Below are 12345 nucleotides of genomic sequence, written 5' to 3'. Positions count from 1 at the left end.
GCTGAAAATGGTACAACCAACAGATATTCACTCTTCATAAATGTATATTGTCTATGGCAGGGTATTTCCTGGTGTTTAGTATCCATGAATAAGTAGCTGCTACTAGTAGCTCTGTGTGTCTTCACCCTAAAGGGCAGCTGTAGAAAATGTATCAAAATGTTATAAATACAATTTATACATAGTTTTTATTAATTATATATTGCCGCATTCGGGTTAGGAGGATGCTACACAACCAAACCACTGAAATAGTTCCCTGTGACTAAAGGAAGTGAAAGCAGTGCTTCCATGTGGCTTTGTGGTATCAGGGTGTTGAAAAAAGGGCCATTCCTTTGAGGCAAGGATTTATATAGTTTGTGATGTGGTAAGTTTTGTACCGAGTGTAATTGTTAGGTGTGTCATGCTGTGTTTCATGGTGGTTACTGGGTGATTGAAGCCTGTGAATTGGGGGCTTGTAGCTTCTTGTTGAGCGCTGTTATTTCATTATGTATTGTCATTACTGTGAATAAGTGCTGTGTTGGGGAGCGTGCCTTGGCTTTAGCAGCTTTGCTGAACATGTTATGGTGACTTCTGGTAGAGCTGTTTATGGCACAAAGCAGTGCATACGTCAGGCTGTGCCGCACTGAAGGGCTTGGTGTTAGTACTGACTTGGCTGCCACAAACTCTCGCAACAAATATCTGTACAATGGTTCAGCCAATTTCTGTAGGTACAAATACCACAATAACATAAACCCTTCAGTTTTACAAAGCAACACTTGCAAAATGTATATGGGGACAAATTCACATTTTTATTATTTTAAAAAAAGGCGAATTCGTCAAAGTAATTATTAAATAAACCGGCCCGTCATTATTTATTCTCCGTGACTTGGATATTGAGGAATTTCAAGCAACAATGTGGAAAATTGCATTCTTTAATTCCCATCCTGTTCTGTAATATTTATTGTTTATTTCACATCTTTAAATAACAGAAATATAATTCCCAGACAAGGAATGTGCAAATATGGTCCCAGAACTAATTTGATAAACAAGAGATCTCTAACTGTTTTTGTTCTTCAAATCCCAGTGTCCCTAGACAGCTGGCAGCAGGTTGGAAATACATAAAGCACACAAATATAAGGCACCACCACAAGTCTTCCTGCTGTTACACATTGCGCTTGGATTTCTACATTCCCAGAATATCTGCATTCTCCATTTTTAGATTTTGATTTAAGTGATTTAATTGCAAACAAATTTGCGTGAAATATTTTCCTTGGAGCCGAGTGTCATATTGTTACACGTGCTTTTATCTGTTTTAGGCAAAGATTTGTAGCTGCTACTTGTAGCTGGTTACAAATAGTTTTAATACAAATGTTTGTATCCAGCTTGAAGTTGCAGCTATGAATCTCTATGTTTGGTTTGAGCCTTTACAGGTATAGGACCTGGAGATTTGGATATCTATACATTAAGGGGGTTATGTATGAAAATGTAGGCTTGGGAAATTTTTGTATTTTTTCTACTTCAAATAACCTTGAATTTTTTTTAAAAAAAAAATTGAATGTCACCTTATTTATTAATAAATCCGTTTTAAAAAAGTGATTGAACAAAACCATGACAAAAACTTGAATTGTTTTTTTGTCACCATTTTTAATGGGTCCACGAGCTCAAGAAAAATTCAAAAACTCAAGAAACTCAAATTGACTAAATAGCTTAAATTTTGCCCAGGACAGCTCCCATTGATTTCTACATAAACCTCACATGCTTTCTGATGCTAAGGTTTTACATTTGCGTTTTTTTGTTTTTTTTTTCTTAATAAATATCAAAAATTCATGTTTTTTAAACCATTTCATGATTTTTTAGCACAAAACACTTTGAAAAATAACCCCCTAAGTCTACTAAAAAAACCATGTAAACATGGATTAATTATATCTTAGTTGGGATCAAGTACAAGGCACTGTTTTATTATTATGGAAAGAGAGGAAATCATTTTTTTTTTAATTTAAATTATTTGATAAAATAGACTGTATTGGAAATGGCCTGCTGGTGATTTGGAGCTTTCTGGATAATAGGTTTGCGGATAACTGATCCCATACCTGTACACCATTACCCATTCAGTTATTGTTTTTCATATCTGCTTCATAATACTTTAGAATTGATCAAATCTACTGGTAGTTGATGACATAGATCGTTTGCAAATCAAATTAGCAATTCAGGCAAGTCACAAATTGACCTACCAATTAAATTTTGATCAGTTTCCTCAAATTGATTTGTGGTGGCATGTCCTGAAACCAATCACAATTTTGCAGTATTACACATCAGCTTGTGGCACCAAATTACAAATCAATTCATAGAACATAATTGTGAATCGATATGTAATTTCCCCCCGAACGAACACATTCAAATTGCATGTCACATTTTTCTGCAATTTCACAAAATTCAACATCGGAAAAAACTCTTTCAATTTCGATCCACTTGCACTGAATCACTCAACACAAATTGCCAGACATAAATATTTTTTATATAAATAGATGCAAAATATACAGTCATATTGGCTAAGTGTATCTGAGTGTAATTCATATTGAATATTTATTCTAGAGGTTGCTGGCCCAGGAATGAATTGTTTGTGCTGTTAGCATTGTGTTAGTGTAGAGCTACATACTTCAGTTTTCAATGCAGCCTTAATAGAAAATAGATGTCGCTACGTAGCTTCTATTCTTAAAGAAAAAGCACATTAGCAGATAATTAACATTTTTGAAGCGACCTCCTAGTCACATCTGGTAAAAATATGCCAGCTTTAATGCTATTAACCTTAATAAAACAAAGACATCTTGTCAACTGTAACATTTTTAAAAGTAGTTTCACAGTTAGCTTTGCTATTATTAAAATTTTTCGTGATTTATAGAGGGTCGGCAAAGTTATACGCTTGACTCAAAGAAGGCTGACATTTTCCCACTTTTCATTGCCCTAGGCAAGGATTTTCCACTTATCATCTGATAAAGAATCATACAAGCAGAAGAGACCTATTATAGTCTTGCTATAGTGTAGGCAATGCACAAAGAGAGTCAGGTGTTTGTGTTGCAGCCAGGGTGGATGATAATAAACATGGCTTTGCTGATCTTGGTTCAGTAGGCTGTGGGAACACAAAATAAGAACCAGATGCATTATGCATTGTATTCGATTAAAATTTCATATTTTATTTGGGAGAGAAATTGGCAATGTTCTCCTTGGCTCTCTGGTGCTGAAAAGGTCGGTCCAGAGACATGATTTGTTAAGAACGCATAGGAGCGCCCTTTTTACTCTCCTCAATTACCATAATGGTCATGCACTTGTTCACCTGAAAGATAATTATGTAGCATGAATAACATTGTGTGCCAAAAATATGTTCGCAATTTCTTTTGCATTGGAAGGTCTTGTATACTACACAAGTATCCTAATTCATACTGAGGATTCTCGATTTAGGGGCATGTCCCTGTGGGCTCGATATGCAAGCTACTTGTCTTAGGCTGTGCTAGATGTCCTCTTGTAATGGCTGCTCTACATATTTATCACGGTTTTACTGCAGGAAGCAAATAGGATTCAAGGAAGTGTGAAAGCTGGAGAACATTGAGTTCAGTGTTTACTAAGCTGGAAGAATACAAGACAATGGGAAGGGGGAGAAGGAAGTGAGTGGTGGATTATAAATGCACCAGAGAAGAACAAAGCTGTGGGCTAGCCTGCTCAGTGATTATTTGGGGGCCACTGTATCACACTATGGCTACAATACTATTCATTGTTTTATTTGATGTGAATGACTGTATGGCTATGTAGTACTGTCAATATTTAGCAAAGGTATTACACAGGCCTTATGTTAAATATAAATGGGGTATGTAGGAAGGCAAGGGAATGGATTTGAAAGGACTAAAAAAAGATTTAACCTGAAAATTTAAGTTCTACTGAGAAGAACTGGAATGGGAGATGGAAGACTTGAGGGTGAATAGGAAATATATATTCAGGCAAAGTCCATTATCCAGAAAGCTGTAAATTACAGAAAAGCCATCTCTCACACCTTAAACCTATAATTTTAATTGATTTAATTTTCCTCTGTAATAATAAAAAATAACAAAAAAAAAACTAACTAAGCTGCATAAATACATTTTGGTGGCAAAACAATCCTATTATTATTATAAACATTTATTTATAAAGCGCCAACATATTCCGCAGCATTGTACAATAAGTGGGTTACATACATTGGACATACAGAGTAACATATAAAGCAATCAATGACCGATACAAGAAGTGAAGAGAGCCCTGCCCAGAAGAGCTTACAATCTACAAGACTATTGGGTTTATTTCACATTAGAATGATGTTTGTAATGTGAAATAGAAACTTTCACGCAGATGGAATGGATTTTTAGAAGAAAAGGATGACTAGCAACAGAAAAGTTAGGAAGGAAGACTAAAGGGTAACAGAAGATAGAGAAAACACATTAGGGGCCAATTTTAAAAACATCATTTGTAAATTTTGTTAATTTTTACAGTTATGTTCAACAAGACTGCAATAAACACTTATCTTCCTGTGTATGTACTTGTCTTCAGTCAGTATATAACATAAGATTGTAATCATGGCTTTAGCAGTTGGATGTACTGTAAGAGTCCATGTGAGCCGTGCATGTCAGGCTTGGCACAGTGCCTTGCTTGTGCTGACAATATATAGCTCTGATAGCCAGAAACAGCTGTGGCTTAACATTTAATTGAGTGCAGTCTAATTAGCACTTGTTATAAGAATATGTAGTGTATGAACTCTCGCTGCAAAAATGGTTTCAGTCATCTTAAATAGCTCATAGATCTGTCTGGATGCTGTGACATCCTTCACTGTTGCAAATGTCAGTCTCTGCAGCTGGTATTGACGTTTATTTAATATTACTAGTCTTGTTCACAAAAGCAACATCATTATTATGCTCCATTTTCTCAGCTGTAATTCACATGGTAGTATTGTAGCAAGTACACAGTCACAATGCTGCTTTCAGATTAAAACATTAATGTTTATTGTTGGTATATGTGAGGTTTTGTTTGTGGATTACAGCTACAGATGCACTGTATTCCAACAGGACAATATTCAGGATATGCTCCTGTGTTAATACAGGTAAAATTCTATATAACCATCCGCACCTCATGTCTTGAGCATTTAGTCCAGGGATCATATTCATGGAATATATGATTGAGTGAATGCATGTTCAAAAAAGAAACCTTATTTTTAGACAGTCCTATTATAAAGAGGCCACTTGTCTTTTGCCATTGGTAGAAATCAGTGTGGCTTAGTCAAAATCAGTGATTTGCTCGAGAAAAGAAAAAAATCAATGAGAGCCGACAGCTTTGAAAAATACTAGAAATGTGGAAATGCATATTTAACCCCCCCTAAGACTTCCAGACCAGCACTGCTGATTGTCAGCTCTGAATTGACTCACAGAAGTGTTGTTTTAGCTGTAAATCAATCAATAGCTTCTTCTTTTCCCTTTCCCGTTGTGATTGCACAAATGTCTTGTGATATAAAAATAGATCCTTCAACTCCTGATGTTTATGTGTGTATATATGATTGGAATGCATGGCATTAATTCATCCTTAAGCACAGGACAACAATGCAGCTCTTAAGCAGCAGAAACGTTTTGATGGACAGCTGGTGAAAAGACTTGAGTAAGAATTTGAGAGTAGAGTAAAAAGTGAGAAATCGCATAGATAGTGACAAAAAAGTGAACATTTTGATACATGCAAAATAGAATTGTTTGAATTGTTTCCAACTTATTCATCGCTAGAATGGGTGTGGGGTTTGTTATCCAGAATGCTTGTCATATGGAATAACATTATTATTAACATTTATTTATAAAGCACCAACATATTCCGCACTGCAGCCTTAAGTCTTTTAAAATTCATATTAACTTTAAATAAACTCAGTGAGATTGTTTTGCCACCAATATGGATTCATGTAGCTTAGTTACCATCAAGTACAAGGTACTGTTTTATTATTATGAAGAAAAACGAAATGCAAAAAAAAAAACTAAATTGGACTCTGTGGCAGATGACCTTCCCATAAATAAGAGCTTTCTGGATATAAGGTTTTCAGTTAAGAGATGCCATACTTGTATAAATATAAATATAATATTTGAGAGCTGCAAACAAATTAAATAATTAGTAATTTCTACATGTGAACTAACATGTGAGTTAGTTTAAAGGCGACTACATGACTGCTTAATGTGACATCATATTTTCTACTGCACTCTTTGCTTCACAGCCAATCAACTAGTCAAAAAGAGACACTCATTTACTGTTCCACTGATGTTGTGAAACATTCTGCTGGATGGTGTGAAGGGGTTAAATGGTGGGTAGAATTTGTGGACCTTAATATATATCATTTAGGCCAGTCACCATTGGTTTCTGTGATAGGACAAAGACATCTAGGCTCCAACCCAAAACCAGAGTTGTTATTAGTTGAGTAGGCAACTGTTTGCTGCCCACTGGATGGTGCCAGCTGAAAGTCACAGCCGATCTTCAGCTGCTGGAAAGAATTTCATTAGTGTAATGTGCCCATACAGGAGAATAAGCATGCAACTCTTATGGCAGGGAAATGACCGGTCTCTTTCCAACGTTCCATTTACATTACATGCTTTCATGCTGAACAAACTAATCTGTTTTTTTTTCATTTGTTCCTACTTTTTCAAACTGAAGGCACTGAATATTATGGTGTATATTATGGTGAGATGCCAAGTGTCTGAAATGCAAGCTGTAAGCCAGACGTTTCCAGGTATTTCTTCTGCAAAGTGTTTAGTTTCTTTGTTAAATATAGTACAGCTACAGTCTTTTTTTGCTCAGCTTTAAAATTACAATTAAATAGCTGTTTTATAGTAATGGTCCTTTAGTAGCTATCTTTTTCCTATGCTCTGGGTCAAACTGGACCCTGGTCCTGTTGGGCCCCACCTCTCCTAGCAGGGAAGTAGTGGGGGCATATTAGTGTGGTAGTGTGAGAGAAGTAGGACAGGGCAATGTACTGTGGCAGCATGTGATGGGCCCTTGACCCAGCCTCCAGTGGGCCCGGGTACCCCAGTCCAACCCTGCCAATGCTTGTAGATATGGTTGCTTTGCAATGTCATATTAATGGAGCAAAATTTATCCAGAGCTTTGGATCTGATGATTGATATGTTACCCTTCTATTTTACAGTTGTGTGGAAAATGTAGGCGCTTTCCAAACATATTTATAATAATAATACAATTTTATCATTATCACAGCTTCTTTACACTGAAAGGAATGCAGTGTTGTGTGAGACATCTGATTTCAAAACAAACATTGCTCCATCTGTATGTCTTAGATGCCAATTCAAAAAGCTTAATGCTAGGCAACTAAGTTGCAGAAAATAAACACTACCATGGCAAGCAGTCCTTATAATATACATTACCAGATGATATCTTCCTATACACACACAACTGCAGAGCAAATCTTCCAGTGGTGGACAAACACAGACAGATTAATTTGCTATAGAATCCAATGTCCAACACAACAGACCTTGGCATGAGTACACAGCATACATGGGAAACAAACCTCCATGAGTCCTCTCCTGCATGTAAATATGCCATAGACAGCAAGGCCTTTACCTTTACACTGCCCCTCCAAGTATTGTTTGGGCCCACCTAAGAACCAGTTCCATGGTTTGGGAACCTGTACACAAGAATGTACATTATTAAGGCCATAATTTGTACATGCCAGCTACTTGTACTTACATTGCTGTTACCTGTAGCAAAAACATGGCTGCCAACACTTGGATTATAGATTCAGATAAATACTGAGTGATCTATGGACTTAATCATTGTTTCTTCTGTTTTCATTTTTCTAGGCAAAAATATGCAACAGAATCTCTTTCTTAGATAGAGATGCTTTTTATCGAGCGCATATCTGTTATCTGCTGTGTAACTGTGCCATTTAGCCCTATTTCAATTTTTATAAACTATAGTAAAACTATCATAGTGTTTCTCATGCAAACACATTACGGTGCAGGGCAACAGTACATTATATTTTATTTTATAGTGTTTACTTAGATACAGTTCAATTTTTTTTGGTGTTGCTGTACCTCTAAAGCTAGCACACACATGCTCATCTGCATCACAATAAGTAGGAATGTAGTTTGTGATCATATACCATTTGTGAAACCTCTTAGTAGCTGACAGGCAGCAATTTTAACACCCCTGAAATACACAGTGATTATTTTGTGGAGGGTACATTTATTTAAAAAAAATAGCAAGAAGTGGTTTTTAGATTTTTCTCTATTTTCCATCAGAAGTCATTGAGAGTTTTTCCATAAGTTTTAAACTTTCCATTTAATGAATGTGGTTCCATTACAGGCAGCTGTGTGGGCACAAGAAGGCATGCCGATATATTATTAAATATATTTATTTTGTACTAAGAGTAAATAAATATTGATATACGCACCAAATTCCCACACCCGGCTCTACAGAAGGTTCTTCATCAGTCACCTATAATTGTTATGGCGTAGTAAGAGGGGGAAAAAGCAGAATTGATGGTGCTGCAGATTGCGAAAGTATAAACAGAGAGATGAAACAGGTGGTCAGCCGTCTATAGATCGATTACCACAGCTGAGCAAAACAAACTGGCATGACAAAGGAATAACAACACAACACATAAAGAAGCTTTTTATCCCGATGAGGCGAGTTTTCCACACAAGCATCCGCCGCCTGCCAGTCATTCACAGAAGTGTTCTCTAAATACATTAGATACTCTTATGAATTCCCCTTATCATTGCTCTCACCTAAGCTGATATTTTTTTTTTTTTAACCATTTTTCAGTGGGTAAAGGAAGATGAAACGTCTTTGCTCTTTATAGCCTACTGAACCTGTCACATTTGGTGTTCGTGACAGAAGAGCAACAATACTGCTGGCTGAAATCAGGCAGAACCTCTAACAGAAACTCTGCTCCTCGGGTTAAAACCATCACTAGGTGGCTGCTCTGGTGTAGATGGAAAGGGAGATAAACAAAAAAAGCCAGAGATTAGATTATAGAAACAGATATTCACTTCCTCCTCAAGCACATGGGACTTGTTAAGACAATACCAGAATATAGTGGTTAGTATGGCATTTGTTTATAATAAAATTAAATGTGGGTAAAACAGTTTTTTTGGAGAAAAAAATACAAAATTGGAAAAATGGTTTATAGAGAAATATATGAGGGTAAAGGTGCTTGTCTCATTGTTACATTTATAACTACTCAGGGAGATAGTTTTATCTGATGCTCGGTCTAGGGAATGCTCTAGGGCAGTCTTGTCCAAATGGCGGTCTGCATCCGGCCCACGGCCCCCTCTGTCTGGCTGCTGTGACTGCTTACCTTTGTGTAAGCTTTAAATAGTATCAGTTGTGAGATTAACTGCCCCCCCTGCATGTTTAACACCTTAGATTCAGGCTGTAAAAATGTAACACATGTACACCTCAGGATCAGACTGTAAGCCCCCACATTGTTCACACCTCAGACTGTAGGAGCAGTGCCAGCATTGTGTCACTGTATGTACTGCCTTCCCTATGCTGCCTGTGTGTATGGCACACATACAGTAGGCAGCATAGGGCAGGCAGAGTATGGCACACACAGGAAGGGTAGGACAGGTATAGCATGGCACACATAGACAGGGCAGGCATAGTATGGCAAACACAGGCAGGGTAGGGTAGGGCAGGGAAAGTATGGCACACACAGACAGTACTCTGTCTGCCATATGCTGCCTGTGTGTGCCATACTCTGCCTGTTCTATGCTGCCTGTGTGTGCCATACTCTGCTGCCTGTGGAAGGTGAACCTGGCAGGGGTTTGTCTGGGAGTTTGTCAGCATATTATAATATCATATAATTTTTTCATATATGAATAGAGCGTGATGTCCCTGCAGTGAGTACCAACCATTTGGGTTTTTGCTGTAGTACCACCATTAAAATGGGTATGGTCTTAAAAGATCTTGAGATAACATAGATGTGGTTTGAAGTGGGTGCGGTTTAAAAAAGGGGAGTGGTCAAAACTGGCTTCCATTATTGGCCCTCCACCACATAAACCAAAAACATTCTGGCCCTCGGTACCACAGAATTTGGGAATGCTCTGGGGTTCATTTGGAAGGGTTGCACTCAATGGACTATGGAAATATATGAAAATCTTTCCAGTGAAAGGGTGAAGCTTTACCAGAATTGGCCAACCAAGCGGTAGGACATTATGTGCTGATTTTGCCAATTTGATACATAGGTATACCATACAGACTTGTCTAGGACTGTGCAGCTGTCACCTAATGGGATTATTCCCACCTGATATATAAAGAAGCCCTGAACAGGGCACATCACGGTGACCCTGCTTTTGGTTTCATACATGTACCAACAGACTGTATGTTTTTGGCATTCCATACATACTACAACAAGGCTTCTCCCATATGCGTGCAAGAGTTATTGCTTGGTAAAACTGAGCAGGTATATCCCCATTTATCCTGATCATTTGAAAACTACTTTCCATTAGAGCCTTGGAATAAGGTTACCTCGACACACATTTTGTTAACAAGTGGTTGAAGGTATCTGTTGTCTCATCACACAATGAACAAGCCGAAACCAGTTCATCGGCTCCATGATACAGGTATGTTAATACATTGCAATAACTTCCATTTCTCAGCTACCATCCAAACGCCAGTACTGCTGCTGTTTTTCTAAGATGAAAGTGAGCAGTTAAGCGGATCTAATTCTGAAGTGCTTAACTGAAAGGAACGTCAGGGTACTTTGTTCAACTTCCCACATGCTTAAAACTCCAACCAGATTGTTTTGATAATGACAGCACTGGGTCAAAATCTCTTTAAAAGTGAAAGGGCTATTCCTTATAAGGAAGATATTGTTTTGTTTTTTTTTAATAATGTGACTTTCACTTATTTTGCTTTTAAAGGGCAGGAATGCATGAGGGCGTATTGCGTGCACAGAACATTCCATACCTGCAATATTTGTATTATAGAAATCAGCCGCCAACTTGCTGTCCACAAATATGGCAGCTTCCAGTCAAAGATTAATATACAGAAAATATGTATTCTATCTGAGAAGTAGGTTTTTTATTTAACCGTAACAATTTATACTAGACTTATTAAAACAGGAAAACAAATTGAAACACATGAAAGGCGGCTTATAGGTCTCAGAATAATTAAGATTCTAAGATAATATGCATTTTTGTATTTGGTTGTAAAACTATTCACCCCAGCAACCCAACAGAAATGCAGATTAATACTTAGGCTTATTATTTTGGACCTACCTTTTCAGGTCTTCCCACTTTTTTTCAGGGGCAGTATACCCTTTTTAGTTCAATGAATAGGGCTTTTGCTGAACACAATTTTTGCCTGTTATTTTAATAACAAAAAAATCTACGATTTTTGTTATTTCTTGAGCTAAACAGGGGAAATAGTCGACACTACGCCATGTTTGGGCCTTACGAGATAGATGATTAGATTTCCAGTATACAACCCCCTTCCTTCAAATTTTTTGTTGTTTTGTAAGCAATAAAAAATGAATATGTACATTTAAAAGTTGCTGATGTGATGGTTAGTCCATGGGCCAAATGATTTGATCTGCCTGGTTCGGCATCCCCACTTGGGTAACCAAATTGTGCAAAGGTACCTTGCAGCCTTGCCAAATGAGCATCTTGTTAGTGTATTTGTCCTATCAGAACTGATTCTGGTTTATAGCTTATACAGGCAATCTGGTAAATTATTGAAATGTATTTAGTAGGGAGTTATAAGAATGCCAAGAGGTCTGGTTACAATGTTTCTGGAGTCTTTACAGCAATGCCGTCTTCCATTGTGTTTGGAGGAGAGTTTCCTCTGCTTCTAGATTTCAGAGCAAGCTCCACCTACTGGCTGAATGCAGAATTGTTTTTAAAATGTATTACTAATAGATTACTACAGCTTGTGTATAAATGCAAGTATTGCCTGATTTTTTTTTTCTTTGTTAAAACATCTTATTTAGACTTTAGCATACATATAAATAGAGAGAGAAAGATTCATATGCCAAATTAACAGTATCCCTTGCTAAGTTCATTACTGCAGGAAGGATGTTTTCCTTACACTGGTATTTCCTGCTTAATCTGAAAACTGTGTATTTTAGGTAAACATTTTTGACAGAAAAATATGCATTAGTTTCAAATATCCTATTATTGTGTTGCTAACTTATTCCTCAGACCTGCTGAAATCCCTACCATTGTGCAACAGCTCATTAGAAATATAACCGAGGAAATCTGAGGAGCGCGTGTTTGCAAAAAAAGGGGAAAATATTGAAGAAAGGGCTTTGCTTGAGCAATGAAGAAATGGAAGTGCCCGTTGTTGAGCTGATTTCAATCAAGTGTG

General features: G+C 37.2%; 1 protein-coding gene across 6 annotated transcripts in view; it reads left to right on the top strand.

Annotated features, from left to right (window-relative positions):
- The window catches only part of tenm3 (teneurin transmembrane protein 3), a 580699-nt gene that overhangs the window by 291201 nt on the left and 277153 nt on the right, over positions 1–12345 (top strand). The window lies entirely within an intron of this gene.

This window comes from Xenopus tropicalis, chromosome 1 (genome assembly GCF_000004195.4).
Source record: "Xenopus tropicalis strain Nigerian chromosome 1, UCB_Xtro_10.0, whole genome shotgun sequence".
In the NCBI taxonomy this organism is placed as follows: Eukaryota; Metazoa; Chordata; class Amphibia; order Anura; family Pipidae; genus Xenopus; species Xenopus tropicalis.
The sequence above is the reverse complement of the archived record's forward strand: the minus strand, read 5'-3'. Positions and strand labels throughout refer to the sequence as shown.